Here is an 11366-nt window from a genome sequence, read left to right as displayed (position 1 = left end):
CAGTAGTACTAGCTGATGGCATCATTCTAAGGGCCTGCTGAACCAACTTATTTGAACCCCCATTCACAGTAGTTACTACTAAAAATGCAGTAATTCAGCTTCTTTTTTTAATAATTAGGAAACTTTCTGCACTCTTTTTCCTGGGTCTAAATTTTGTTTTCCAGTTTTGCACTTTCATGGGCATTCAATATTTGTCCTCATTTTTCCTCTGGACCAAAGAAAACAACAATGATAAATTGACTTTAAGGTTGGCTCTTAAAATCTTACACCTCCTTTTCCTGGGCCTAGGAGAGTCTCAGTGTACCTTAGGCTGTCACAGTAGAGTTACAATGGGGACCCGAGGGAAATAAACTCATTTTATAGAAGGCAGTGTTTTTTGAAGCAGCACAGGAGGCGGTTGGTGAGCATCATGCTGACCAACGTGCTGAGTGATGTTCATCCCAGAGGAGCTCCCTTAGGCCCTGTTAGTTCCTGCATTGTAGATTAGTGGATCATAGCAGAAATGGTGATGCACTCTAATCGGTGCCAATAATTTACCACAACTCGAAAGGACTAGATTATTTCCTGAATGAATTGGGAAAGGCTTTTGCTGTGACCTGAAATGCTTTCATGCAACCATAAGCCACCTTCTTTGTGACCTGGAAACAGCCTCTATCACAGAGGCTTTTCAGAAGATGGGGTCATTCACGATGCACTCTTTACTGTCAAAGGCACCAAATCAGTCCTGATTGGCCAGCTGCATGCTAAAACATGAGCTGCACAGTGCCTTGATTGTAACCTAGAAATTTATGTCAATCACCATGGAGGTTTTTGTTGATTACCACTGAAGAAACCTCAGTCACCTACTATGCCACACTCAGTCAAGCTGTTCTGTCAGCTCTCAGGTTGTTAGTTCAATTGGGAAAGAAAGGAGGGCAAGAGAAGTTAAATTTTATTTATGTGGCTGAAGCCAGAAGGACTGAAAATATTTTTATTTTGCAGGCACCACTTGTAAGTGCATGCTTTGGCAGCCCTTTGGTTCAGAAGACAGGGCTGTAGCAGAGAGACATCAGATGAGTGTGTACTGGTACACCAGGGGCTCAGAGGAAACACACAATTGCTATGTATCCCCCAAAAATAAAACTCTCCCCAAAAGCTCTTTGCAAGCACAGAACTTAGAGCTACAATAGAGACCATCACAAGGAAAATCACACCCACTGTTTCGTACCACTAGTGCAAAGCCAGGTCTGTGCCTACCGGACCTCATCTTTACAGACCTCCATTCTCCTTGTATAACTCTTCTATCCATCGCGTCCCTTCTCTGTGCCTACCCACTGTCCTCTTTTCTCAGTCTGATTCTTGAGGGTTTTCCACCAATCTCTCTCCTCAATTTCAGTTTTCTGTAATACTTCAGTTCCTCTCTTGGGTCACCCGACAATAGCAAACACAGAGACACCAGGCTTGTGAATCATTGTGGAGACGTGCAGAGTGCTATACACCTGCTTTGCTAATCTACTTCTTTCTAAGAGCAGACGGAGATAGTGATACTAATAAGGATTTGAACATCTGAATCATTTGAAGATTAGAAGCTGTGCATAATTCAGTGTTCAGCTCTGAAGAAAGATGAAGGGAATTGCAGGGTTATGTCCTGACATGCACATTCACACCCACACATCACACATCTCATCAGTTTAACTTCAGATTTAAGAGATTAAAGGGGCAGTCTTTAGCTTGGGAGATGCAAAATTGGCCTCTATTTCTAGTACCTGCATAAGGTATTGCAAAAATGAATGAGTGTAATTGGGATGGAGGAGCTTTTCCTCTAAGAGAATGTGCTTGTGTTATTGTTTTTCTATGATTAATGACAAATCTGTCGACTTCTTAAGCACCTAGTAATAACAAGTCAGCATTCATATGTGATACTGGACAAAATAAAATTCTTCAAGGAACCAGAAGGTTTTTCATGTTCTTAAAGGGAAAATTATTTTAAACATTCTGGAAAGTACTTTAACCTTTTCATTTTCATTTGCTTTGACTGATTTTAAGGCTTTCATTCTCCTAATGATGACCAGAGGCAAAAGCAGATGACAGAAGATTCTCATGTCAGGCAGAACAGGTTCTGCTGATCACAGAAGAGAGACTTAATTAAAGTCCTGCCACTAGAATGGTGTGGTTATTTGTCACACAGGAGAGATTCTTCGACACAGAAATATTTGTACTGTCTGCTGGTGGAAGTTCAAGGACAAACACCCAGGTCCGCATCTGCAGGTAGTTTTCACAGCAAGTGTTGATGTCAGTTCATTGTGAAATTTGAATGCACCAATCCAATCAATGAGGTAACAAATTTAAGTCAGACTATTGTTCCCAGAGGAGAGAAATTTCTGGCTTGAAGGAAAATAAATAGTATAAATCCAAGATAATCTGATTCTGGAAATATTTTTATAACATGCCTGAGAGGCTTTTAACTCAGGTTATCTTTTTCTGATGAAGAATGAGATAGTCCCCACTCTCTGAAGTGTGAATTTTAAATTGATTCTTGAACTTAAGTAATCCTCCAATTAATTTTAACTCTTCTTTGAATTTTTAATTTTATTCCCAGTAATGTATTTGATACCAATTTTGAATAGCCAGTTCAGAACCTGGAATAGTCAAAAGTTTCTGCCCTTGGAGTGGTGGAATATGACATTTATAAGAATTTCATATTAAGTCTGTGTAATACATTGTTCTAGTTACCATGACTACCTCTAATAAATGTTTGTATACCTCAGCAGTGTCTACATCCAGTTAAAAACCCTTTATTAACATTCGCTTCCTGCTGCATTTGGCACAATAAACTGAAGCCAGGAACAATTATGATTTTAAAGGAAACAGATATCGCATGTTCACACTTTCAAACCTGTTTTTTTCAAAATCCCAGGTGGTTAGAGTAGCACATACACAATTAGAGCATACACAATGATTTCAGTCATTTATGGAGCAGCCAGTAGGAGGGCTGATGCCTGGTTTGGGCATACAAACACACATGCTCAGACGAGCTTTAGTAGCCAGCTCGGTAGTGTTAGTTGTGTTAAAGCACAGATTCCTATGCAACTTGGAGCACAAAAGGTTTTATAAGTCCTACTTCGTGTCTAATTATTTTGCCTGAAAATATCACAGACAATGGATACAAGTTGGCACTGGACTTTAGGAAAAAATTCTTCATAAGAAGGGCAGTGCAGCACTGGAGCAAGGCTGCCCAGAAGAATGTGGGATCTCCATCCCTGGAGGTTTTCAGGACTTGGCTAGACAAAGACATGGCTGACTCGATCTGGTGGTGTCACAGACAACCATTTTGTATTGGAGGCAGTACACATCATTGACCACCAAAGTCTCTTCTAAGCAACATTTTAATGACTTCTGTCTGTTTTTTAAAGTTAAGAGACCCCATTATATGAACTGGATGCTGTAAGTTTAATATTCCCATACATTCACATAGCTGTATACATGCACACATATGCTTACACATACAGAAATTGCAAGTAGGTATACAATCTGTACTTCTAAATACGCATGCATTTTCATTCATACTTCTGCAGACAAGTAGATTCCAAAACAGGATTTCAAAATATCTGCTTGACATATGTATGTGTATTATTTTTCCTCAGTTCTGCTTGTAGCCTCCGTTGGGGTTTGCAAGATGATTCAGAGAAGGGAGGGTTGCAAAACGTAGAGTGCAGCTGTCAGCAGCAGCTCAGGTCCTCCAGGGTGGAGGCATGAGTGTGAACAGCTGCTGCAGACATTTTAGCTGGTTCTTACTCTCCTACCCAGGAGGAACTGAAGTCTGCTGCCTCAGGAGATGGCACAAAGATAAAAGTGTGTCACATTTTCTAGGGGTTTGAGAGGTACTGATGTTATCTGCCTCTTGCAGTGCAAAACTTCTGAGTTTTAAGGTTAGATGCATTGGATAGGTTTATTAGCATTGGACTCCAAGCCTCTGTAAGGGTAGGCTGGTTTTGACAACTAGACCAGGCTGTGAGTAGGGCGTGTTCAAAGAGGAATAGCTCTTTTGAGCAACCTCAATAAATCTTTGGGTATCTGGAACGCAAGGAGAAGGGGAGTACACCTCTGTGGAGCAAGGCCAATCTTCCATTAAGTGAATTTTGCTGTGCTGGACTGATGTTAATTTGCAGTGTACATTTTGATGGGAAGAAACCATCATTTTAATTGAAGAGTTGGTTTCGCTCTAAGTCTCTCAGGCACTGCAATGCCACTTGCAGAAAAATTAACCTTTGGGCCACAATTTCTTTTTCTTTAGTTAAAACCAAATACTTCCAGAAGTTTGATAAAGTCTACTTTAAGAAGTACATACAACAGGCATTTTATCTGCTTTCAGAAATATTTGCTAGCCTCAAAAGACACTTAAATTGTAGATTTAATCACCTGTGTATAAAGTTTACAGAAAAAGGAACAAATCCTGCAGACCTGATATGTTTAGCACACTCACTACCCACAAGACTGGTGGCCAGTGTCTCTCTTTAAGGGTCTGGTTTAGGGTTTCCTTATGTAGAAATCTTCCAGCAGCCAAGTAAGCAGCAGTAGCAATGCAGCATACAAATTTTTTAAACACTGACTAGCATTTACTCTTATGACTGAACTGCAGCACTGGATAGAAATGTATTGTTAATATATTTGTAAAATTCAAAATGTACTTAATATTAGTGGTGGAGTTCTAAATACTATTTGCTCCCATCTTTAAATCCATCTTCATAAATCCTTGTTTCCTGTCCTCTATTCTCAGCCAAGATACCCCTTGCAAAAGTGAGCTTGCACTCTCTGGTGCACACCAAATCACACACCTTTTCATTCACCTTTCCCTGATCCCTGATATTTCTGGCTCAGCGCAGTTCTTCCTCTTTCCCAGACCTCAGTTTTCCAATACATCGCACCTACCTCAGCTGGTTCTTGGCAGAAGGGGGACAGTGGGAACTGGCAGCTGGCAAGCAGCAGATCTCAGCAGATGCACAGCACAGGGAAGGAAGGAAATTCTGCAGCAAATGGTGCAGATGGAGCCTGACCCTATTGTGTTCATTTGGCCCTGCCATTCATTGAACAAATCCTTTCCTTAGCTCTGAGCAGCTCTTTCTGTGGCCAGTGCAAACCCAAGGCTAGTCAACAACTCATTACACAACTGGACACTAAGACTTTGCTTTCTTAAATGTCAGACTTGCCACGGGTTTAGTCTGTCATGAGGAACAATAGCTTCTGCACATATGAAGAAGTAACCCTTAGAAACAGTAAAATAATGGGAAATTACTAAGAGCTACTTTAACAAGGTGTTAGGTAGGAGGCATTCCAGATGAAAATGCCTGAACATATTTTTTTTTTTTTCCCCCCTGATAAACACAGCTATCTTATTGCCACAGATTGTGGGCAAGCAAGGTGCACAAGCGTATATTACAGATAATATGCAACAAGCTATGCTAGCAAGCAAAAAACAAAGCAAAAAGTCTAAAATCTATCTTCAAAAAACATCAGAAGAGAGCTTTTATATTAAATCGTAGTTACATCCTCATAAAATTCCCTCTACGACAATTTATTAAATGGTGTTTTCTATTCAGCCTTAACCTACAACTTCCTGTTTACTTGGAATTGTAGTATGTGGCTTATTTTCAGTCTTGTGTTTGTTTTCTTTTCTTTTCTTTTTCCAAATTATTTCAATGACTTGTCAAAGCTGATAGGGAAGTTTGTTCCAAGAATGAAGTTAATGAAGGCAGCAGATCTTGATTCCTTACAGAATTAGAAAACTGTGTCCATGGAAACAAAAAGAGAAGTAAAACCTGAGATTCCCCTTTTCTTCTCTGCTGTATGACGTGACGAGAAATAATCAGTGCAGTGATATCTGAGGATAAATATTTTGTTGTAGCAACTCCAAGGTATGAGGAGCCAGGAAACTAGCATCAGACAAGCTCCAAATGATGACACACACTAAAAGGTAACACCTGCCATTTCCCCAACTACTGTGTCTTGGCATGCAGCTTTCCAATGAGTATCCCTAAGCTATTGTTCTGGGGGTTTGTATTGGTTTTGTAGCTATTGGTTCTGTATAAAAACAGAAACTAGTTTTGGTACCAGCTTGTGGAAATATGTCACGATAGCTCTTTAAACCATGAATTAATGAATTATCATAACTTTAATGTTGCTAATGCCCCAAACATGGTTTGGGAGGTTATCTCCCTTCCACAGCTATTTACATGTTATTTATTATTGTAATCTAGAAGTTTACAGCACATTTTGTGACGATATGTCAGCAAGCCTGATCTGGGGTGGTTTTTTTCTCCAGTTATGTTTTTTATCTTCTCAGATTTTTTCATTTTCTATTGAGAACTGTGTGCACATATTAGTTCTCTCTCTCAGAAAAATTCTGTATTTATAGTACATATTTTTAAAATCTTTTTTTAAAGAAACGCCGTCTTAGCAAGATAACTCCCTTCTCTTGTTGCCCTCTGACATGACTCCCAATAACCTTTTAACATCTTCCTTACTCTTCATTTAGAAATGTTGGCCTCCCATCTTTTTACTTTCCCAGAGAATACAGACCTGCTTTCCCTACTCTTTTTTAATAGGTTGTTTTTTCTGTATCACTCTTGGAGCAGTCTACTGAATCTTCTTTGTTGCCACAGATATAAGTTAACCACCTCTACTTTAATAACATGTGTCAGCCCTTTCATTTTAAATCTATGAAGGTTTATATCCATTTGGGAAATTTAGAAGAATGATTTAGCAAACATAGTCACTGCTATGAAATATGAGTCAAACTGAGGTAAAATACGCACACACACATATGCATACTGGTCATGCAGAGAGCAGTTTGATTTAATTTTAGTAACCAAAAGCTAAGCCTCATGACCTGCTCCAGGTGGGGTTTTGCTCTCAAAATTTTCAGTTCTTCCAGACTGGGACCACAGGGACAAAAGACCCAAAATTCATTTGACCAGTAGCAAGAAACTAAATGCTCAAACTCCGCAAGACTACCACACAGCTACTGTTTTTCTCTTTACTTTTTCAGCTAGTCAACGCAGTCCAGCCGTTCCTCCCTTCCTTCAACTGTCTCGGTATCTCCTATAACAGGAACCCTACTCATTTAAAATGCAGAGCCCATTTATCCAGCTGCACTCCCTGATTGTCGCACCAGTAGTGATCTGAAGCCTGACTCTATCTCACAGTAATCTGAATAACTAGATGAAGTACAAGTCCAGCAAATTGTCAGCACAGGAACATCAGTAAGGTCTTCTCTGATTTAAAAGTCAGTCTTTTCTAATTCATCTGCCCAACTGAAGAGAACTGAGCAGGAGATACTGAGCTATAGCAAAAGTGATGGTGATTTTCCATTAAATTATGCTGGGTAGCTTGAGCTAACTTAGTTGGAAAGATGCCCTGTTACTTTGTCCTAGTCTGAAAAAATCCCTAAAGCTGAGTCTAGAATTGGCAAGGCTTCAGAAGTATCTTCTAAGTGCACCAAAAAAACCTGTCTGCCCCATGACAGTGATTAATTTCCTTTGCATAGACTTCAACATACATCTTCTTCTGAAAGAAACAAATGAGACAGATACTTATGTTGTAGCAAGAGCATATCTGGCTAAAAATGCTCCATGATCATAACTTTTTCAACTCTGAGTGACTTCATCAAAAATTAGATATCTTTGGGATATCTTCTGTGGGAAGGTTGATATCTGTCCTTTAATGGAGATTATCCAAACACTTCTTCACACTATTTGAAAATATTTCATTTCTAACCTCAGAGGGCCATTGACTTCATTGCAGTATCAGAGATGCCTGGAGTGGGTGCTAAACAACATATCTCCCAAATTGGAATCAGCATTATTTATGCCACTGCAATGCTCTCCGGGGGCTAATTAGCCCTGATTCAGGGGCACAACGCTGTGCTAACAGCTGTGCTGCTGCTAAGGTCCCCAGATAACTCACATGCAGAGCTAGCTCATGTACCTGTGCTGTCCAGACAAACCCATAGTGTAGTTTTTTCACTTGCATTCCATAGAAAACTTTGTAGAAATCCAGGATTATGAAGTCCTCGACTTCCCTTTAAAATTCTTTCTGGCAATTCCTCCAATTAGTCATGCGTGACTTCATATTTAATAGCTATAATTAAATCATAATTTATCCTGTGCTTTAACTGTGATCTACATGAACAGCTTTGCTTTCCCTAATAGGATAGTTACTCAAGTCAATAGTTTCCTGGCTATTCCATAGAAGCGACTCACATGGTAAAAGCAAGAATAACTTCTGGGGAGTGCTGAAACAGCCCTCTTTCCAAAGGACGGTTAAAGTATTTGAACTCCTTTCTTTGCCTGGGGACAACAACAAGAAGTCTTCCTGGCACAAGAGCTTTATTATTTCTCCCAGTTTTTGCTTTTTTTCAGCTTGTTTGTGGTAACATTTCAATTTGTTTGAGTAATTCTTCCTATGGAGGAAAAATGATTTTTCCTGTATCTACTCCTTTTCTTTACCTTATATGGTGAAAGTGACTGTAATGTTTTAGCAATGTCTTTACAAACAAATTGCAACCTTTTGGAAGTCTGATAGCCTCTCTCAGATGTTTTCTGTTTTTCCTATAATAAAAATGACTCATGTGTTATTGATTTCTCTGCAGTCTTGCTTTCTGTTAGTACCACCTGCTTTACAGCTATGCCACCATGTCACTGCCAAAGTGGCACTCTGCTTAGGCTGACTGGTGGAAGGAGACACTGGTCCTGCCTCAAGAAGTGCAAATAGACCACACACATGGGGTACTGAAGACCAAACACACTACGAACTTGACTGACTACTCAGGAAAGTCCACTCAGAGCAAAGGGAGTGGAGCCATGTCTCAAAGCATACGCAATACCTTGACGCATAGATCATTCTTTCATTGGGCTATTGCTTTTTTTTTTCCATTTTTCTATCTTTAAGGTCATTCCAGACAAGTTCCAGTGTTTCCCTTTATCCTTTGACATTTGGGCCCTGAATCATGATTACAGCCTGAAAATCAGCTTTCAAATCTGTTATTAATAATAATTTTCAGCAAAGGTACGAAGCACATAGAACACAGAGTAAGAACAAGAAAAGATGCGTATTCTTGGGCTTTATTCATGACTTTTTTTTTTTTTTTTTAGATCTTGCTAGCTTTTAAAAATTCATCTCAAATTTCTCATCCTTCTCTCCCTCGGCTGCTGGAAATGGGTCCGCTCCTGACTTTTTTCCTTCCCTAGCCAGTTCTTCTGCTTTTAGAATTCTCTTTCATCTTTTTTTCCCCATCACTGAAAAAAATAGTTAACACTATTAAGTTAGAGATTTGCATGATTATCCACTGTAATCTTGGTTTACTGGGATACTCTTGATCAAAGTCCATATTTTAGCTTTCCTGCTGACTTCCCTCATATTGCTTTATCTATCTAACCATTTAGCAACAATTCATCACAATGAAAAATTTATCAATTCAAATGACACTTATTTCCTAGATTGTCATAAGTTATTTCTTTATTTTGAGACTGTGCATCTTTCACTTTTCAGTCTGCCATTTTTCTATATTTTCTTTGCTAGCTATAAAAACATTATCTGGTTGATGTTGTTTCTTTGGCAGTCAAGGAACAGAACATTAAAGTATAAGAACTGATGTACTTTGGTTGGTCAAAAGTCTATCTAGCCCAATCTACCAATCTTGATAATGGCTAGCAAAAGTTGTTTAAGGAATAGCAGAAGCATATACAATTAGTTCAGTGATCTTTCCCTGAGGTATCCAACCTGCTTCTGACAGTCAGCTTACAGACTTCCTGGGCCAGACGTTCCATCCAAAATAGTTGGGAAGGGCTGTTCTTGCAAGAATTTGTCTGATCCCTTTTTGAACACATGTAAAATTTTGGCTTCCAGAATATCCTGTGGCAATGAGTTCCACTATGTATATATGTGCTGCATGAAAACAATTCCTTTTGTGTGTGTGTTTTAAACCCAGTCACTTCATTGGGTATGCTCTTGTTTCCAAATTGTTACAAATAGTGAATTGTGGTTCCAAATTTTTCTTCTCTTCACCATATATGATACTAGAACCTCTTCCATAGGCCCCAGCTCCTTTTTAAGCTCAAATCCTCACCTATTTAATCTTTCTTTATCTGGAAGGAGGGGAATAATCATTACCAAAAGGCACCCAGGAACACCTCAAGTAGACCCACAGAGTATTTGATTTGAGGACCAATGCCCAGGTTCCAAGCACAGCCTCTCAGCTGTAAGACAGGTGGTGGTGCTCTGCATCACTCTCCAGCCATCTGTGTGGCTCACTTTTGGACTTAATGAAACATCTTTAAAGTCTGAAAAGTGTGGGGTCACTTTGCAGCTTACCCTGTCAGAGGAGACTTACAGCTGTAAGCTGTGCATCAGAGTCATTTTGCGAAAATTCGTAAAGGGAGAGCACAGCACAGCAAGATCCTTCAGATCCAGCACATCTGGAGTTGAACTGAGCTTTTGGGACATGCAGGTAAGCAGCCAGGCAAGCACCTACTTAGTACTCAGCCATCTCTCTGTTACTGCCTTGCTTAAAAAAAATGTGTAATTACTCCAGCAAGCAGTTTTACATGATATGTAGGCAGACTGTCTGTGCTACACTTTAACAGCTTCTAGCTATAAATAAAATTATTAGGAAAGCACATTGCCTTAGATGGAGAGAACAGAGATAATCACCTTTCTGACTGTCTAGAAATATATTTAGATTTCATGTTTAAAGATTAAAAATAGACTCAACAAATGCATTCAGTTTTAGACATTGGGTTAAGCTTCTCACCCAAATGATACAATTGACACAATAATGCCAACAGTTTATTACAAGTTTTAAAACTCATTAAAATGCTGGTCAAAAATCTGAGACCTTAAAAGGCTCTTTAATTATAAGGTGAAAATTAGGGCTGTGACACATTCATTCCAGGAGGTAAAACACAGGTGGCTGAGACAGCTACTCCCCAGCTGTGTATATGTACCTCGCTCCTGATGGACACCACTGCCCTGAACCTGGGACAGCTGAACCACCACAGATTTCAGCCTGGGTTTCCACCCAGTATTGGGGCTGGTTTACGTAAAATGCCAACCTGCAAATTCTGGCTGATTTTGAGGGGGACATTCTGCATGACTCCCTGCCATGTCAGGGATGTTACGGGTTAAAGCCGTGTCCCTGCTGTCCCTGTCCCAGGATCATCTGAGGTGGGGCTACTTAGTGTGTCCTGCACTGTCCTCTTCCTGAAGCAAAACAGAAAAGCAGTGGCTGCAGCCTATTGCTCACATCTTTCTTGCTCTCATACCTTCAATTCCTTCTTCTTTACATGGTGGGAAGAAAGACCCTGAGCCCCATGCCTCTGTTTCTGCTTTTG

This window comes from Platalea leucorodia (assembly GCF_965183815.1).
Source record: "Platalea leucorodia genome assembly, chromosome: 4".
Classification (NCBI taxonomy): domain Eukaryota; kingdom Metazoa; phylum Chordata; class Aves; order Pelecaniformes; family Threskiornithidae; genus Platalea; species Platalea leucorodia.
The sequence above is the reverse complement of the archived record's forward strand: the minus strand, read 5'-3'. Positions refer to the sequence as shown.